The sequence below is a fragment of the Silene latifolia genome, chromosome Y, assembly GCF_048544455.1.
Source record: "Silene latifolia isolate original U9 population chromosome Y, ASM4854445v1, whole genome shotgun sequence".
In the NCBI taxonomy this organism is placed as follows: domain Eukaryota; kingdom Viridiplantae; phylum Streptophyta; class Magnoliopsida; order Caryophyllales; family Caryophyllaceae; genus Silene; species Silene latifolia.
This window is the reverse complement of record NC_133538.1, coordinates 379725076-379729349: the sequence shown is the minus strand read 5'-3', so window position 1 is coordinate 379729349 and position 4274 is coordinate 379725076. Positions and strand designations below refer to the sequence as shown.

Genomic DNA, 4274 nt, shown 5'->3' with positions numbered 1-4274 from the left:
TTCGGTTGCCTTGTGAGCAAGATCGAACTCAATGGTGTCATCCCCTACCTCTAAGGTGATGGTTCCGCGTTTGATCTATCTATCACGGCCCATTTGTATGTAAGAACGGTCCGCCTAAAATAATAGGTATCGACTATCCTCTGCAATGTCCAAAACAACGAAATCTACGGGAATAAAAAACTTACCCACTCGAACGGGTACATCCTCTAGAACACCTATAGGTCTCTGAGTCGATCTATTTGCCATTTGAACGGTAAAATCGGTCACCTTAAGTCTACCAATGTTTAACCTTTCGCAAACAGAATACGGCATGACACTAACGCTGGCCGCTAAGTCACAAAGGGCCTTTCCAATTACGTGGTTACCTATAGTGCAAGGAATTGAAAAACTACCCGGGTCCTTTAATTTAGGTGGCACATTAACTTGTGAAAGAACATTACATTCCTCCACAAACGCAACATTACCATCATCACGAAAATTTCTCTTACGATTCAAAATATCTTTCATAAATTTAGCGTAAGAGGGTACCTGGGTAATTAAATCAGTGAAAGGAATCGTTACCTCGAGATTCTCGGACCATCTCCGAAACTTACCAAACTTACGCTCCAGCTTGGTAGCCTTCAAACGCTCCGGATACGGGACTGCAACACTGGCCGTAGGATCAGTAACCTTCGGCTTTCGTAGGTTTAAAACCCCCGTCAAATCATCAATAAGTGATTAATCTTGCAAACTAGTTGACGGATTTGCATCCTGCTCTGGAGATCCAGTCGATCGACGGTATGGGTAGTCGATCGACCAAGTAAAGCCGGGCGTGAACAGTTCTGTCCCGTAATTATCGTCATCGGGTATCTCGGTCGATCTCGAGGGTGTTGGTCGATCGTTTGGATGTGCTAGGTATGAATAGTTTCGACCAGAAACTATTTTGTCTCGACAATTCGATCGATCGATCGGGAATGTCGGTCGATCGACCGGAATCATCGGCATTGACTCGTTTTTGCATCGAATTCAAACGAGCTTCTTCATCATTTCCCGAGTCTTCCTTTTGCTCGTCGGGGCTTTCATAAGAAAGGCCACTTCTGAGATTTATGGCATTGATCGTCTCAACCGGCCCTTCACATTTAATTGAAGAATTAGCGGCTTGCTTAGCCTCCATATTCTCCAATTGTTTCACAAAATTCTGTGAGGACTCAATCCCATTTGCTTCCATATTCGCCACTTGAACCAAAAGGAGTTGGACCATCTCTCTTAACTTCTCGATCTCATCCGAGTTTTGAATAGGAACTTTGACTTTTCCTTTGGAAGCTTTAAGTCTCGAGTTTCTCGAGACGGGTAGAAATGGAAGTTATAAGTGACACAACAGCAGTCATGTCTTCACTTTGCTTTCGTGACTTACCACGTGAACTTCCAAACTCAGCTTTATGGACTGCCATCTCCTCAATGGTGTTCCAACCTTTACTTTGACCGGTATTATTTTGGAACCTACCATTAGCAAAATGCATCCAAAATGACTTTGTAATCATCATATAGAGCATTGTAAAATAGATTGCAAAGATACATTCATTTGGAAGCCATGATGAGGGACAGCTCGGACCAAACTTTTGAAACGTCCCCATGCTTCACAAAAATCTTCGTCGGCTCCTTGCTGAAAACTCGTGATTTTACTCTTCAAGGCATCAGTCTTCGAAGGCGGGAAGTACTTCTTGTAGAAGGCTAGTGCTAAAGATGTCCAATCAGTGACTCCAGCTGCTACTCTATCGAGGTAGTGATACCAATCTCGCGCCGAATCCTTCAAGGAGTATAAGAACATGAACCCCTTTACTTCATCTTGAGTTACCCCCTCCGGTATAGGTATTGAACAGCAATAGTCCGTGAAAATTTCCATATGTTTCAAGGGGTCTTCATCTGGTAGACCATGAATCGATTCCGTTCCACTAAATCAATATAAGAGGAACGAAACTCGAATTTACCGGTAGAAGGGGTAGGTAACTGTTGCCCCTTTGGAAGGTGGTGCTCCTTTGGCTGAAAATTATCATATATCATAGCCATAATTTCCACAGTGAGAGTACTAAAGTCTTCCTCTCAAAACCTGTCTTCTAACTGTGCAAAAGCAAAACTAGAAGCAAAGGTAAGCAACGGCCTCAAGGAACAAAAGTTCCTTGAGACAAGGAAAATAAACTAAAATAAAGCAAACAGAATTACACCGTCTCCCCGGCAACGGCGCCAAAATTTGATACCGTCGTTTAGTACCAAAATTAAATTTATAATTCCAAACTAAAACTATAGCTAGTGATAGTAAGGGTCGAACCACAGAGAGACAAGGTTGATTTTGTTTGCTAATTATCAGTCTATAAAAGTAACAATTAATTGGGGGTTTTGAAATTGGTTGGCTAAAAGGCTAATTGCAAAAATGAATATTCTTAACAAGATAAAGAGAGGATCGGGAATTTCGGTTCACCATGGCAAGTAACAGGTCAGTCAAGCAGCAGAGATCTCACAACATGGTCTCAGGGAAAATAAGCTAATCTTGCGATCAAAGCTCAAATAACCTCACGGTCTATAAATTCCCTAGAATTCATCAAAGTTTTCACTCAAGAGAAATTCTAAATCTAGCGATAAATCAATTTACCAATCTTTCGACCTAGCAAAGAAGTCCATCAAAAGATACAAGACCAATACGGAAGAACTCATGCTACACAACTATCCTAATTTAATACGATGGTTCACCTCATTCCCAATCAAAGGATTACCTACTCATAATCATGACTACACTAATTGCGAAATTAATAAATAAGGACAAATTCAACATGATGAAATCTAACTAGGACAAAGGAGAGAAATTCAATTAATGAAATTAATTGATGAAACAAGAATTAAATTAACAAGCAAAAATAAGAAAAAGAAGAATTGCATAAAAGGCTTACTAATTGAATATCAAGAACAAAGTATTCGAATCAAAGGTTTCCGTCTCGAGCTAGATCTGAAAAACTCAGGTTTTTCCAGAATGAATAACATAACCTAAAAGTTCTTTGCGTTCAACTCGATAAAAGATACCGAAAGTTAATTACAAGTTGGGCTTTTAAAAGTCTAACACGGAAAATTAAACATCACTGAAATCGGTCGATCGATCGGGTCCGCACGGTCGATCGATCAACATGCGAATAAAGAGCTTCGTCTAAGCTCCAGTGGTCGATCGACTGGAAGTCTTAGTCGATCGACTGAAAGTGCTGTGCAGTGGCTCCTTGATGCTTCCGAACAACTCTTCACTCCTTGCACGCATCCCAAGGTGAGTGAATGAACTCTCCTTCCTCTTGGCTTCCCTGAACTCGCTTCCGGAGGACGAACTTGGCTTGATTTAGCCTACTTCCACGCATTCCTACAATAAATCACAGAAAATGCAAAGTAAACCGTTTCGGGAGAAATAGTAGCTTTAAGCTACTAATTATGCATGGAAATACGTGCCAAAACCACAGATAAAGTGTATAGAATATGCACGTATCAGTACATATGGGCCAGATCGCCCAGGGAGATAGAGTTGCCAGTATTTTGACAAGCGGCTAAGGAGTAAAGAAGAACCCTCCAGACAGAGGCTAAAATTTGTGCCATGGCAAAGTTGTTTGTAAAAATGAAGTCTTGGACGAGTTTAGAAAAAGGGAAGTGAAGACCATATTTAAATGGGTATAAATAAAAGCAAACCCATCATGGACGAAGGGCATCAGCTTTTTGACCCGGTTCAGGGATGGCGATATCCACCCCGTCACCAAGACCAAGCAATCCCTTGATCATAGGGATGTCAGCATGGGTTAAGGCAGAATCACAGTCATGGGGGTGAGTGAAGAGTCCCCGGGAAGGAAATACCGGGTCAGGATTGCGGTCAGTGGGAGTGGAAGTCGATGATGAGTGTCGGGTTTTGCCCATGGTGAAGAAAGAGAAAATGGGAATTAAAGAAGAAAAAGAGGAAGAAATACTTGGTGGGAAGAACGACAGAGAGTGGAGTAGTGGAGCCGGCAAGGAAAGGAGAGAAGAGGGTTAAGGGTGAGGGAGAGTTTTTATGGGAAGTGATTTGGTAATTAATGAAGTGAAGAAAGGAGGTTGGGGTTATAAAGGGAGATAGAGAGAGTAGGGTGCGAGAAAAGAGGAGGTGGGCGGCTGAAATGATGAATTTGCATGAAAAGGGGTGCAAATGACGGCTTAGGGTTTTGGCAGACGACTACGTAAATTCCTTGCTCGACACCGCAAAGCGTACTTCACAAGAAATTTGGGGCAAACTGTTTGAG

The 4274-nt window shown here is 41.9% G+C and overlaps 1 non-coding gene across 1 annotated transcript; it reads left to right on the top strand.

Moving 5' to 3' along the window:
- Window positions 1–1565: 1565 nt before the first annotated feature.
- LOC141635628 (small nucleolar RNA R71) lies at window positions 1566–1674 on the top strand. Its single transcript, XR_012540301.1, has one exon. It is a non-coding gene; the product is annotated as a small nucleolar RNA R71 (small nucleolar RNA).
- Window positions 1675–4274: the final 2600 nt, after the last annotated feature.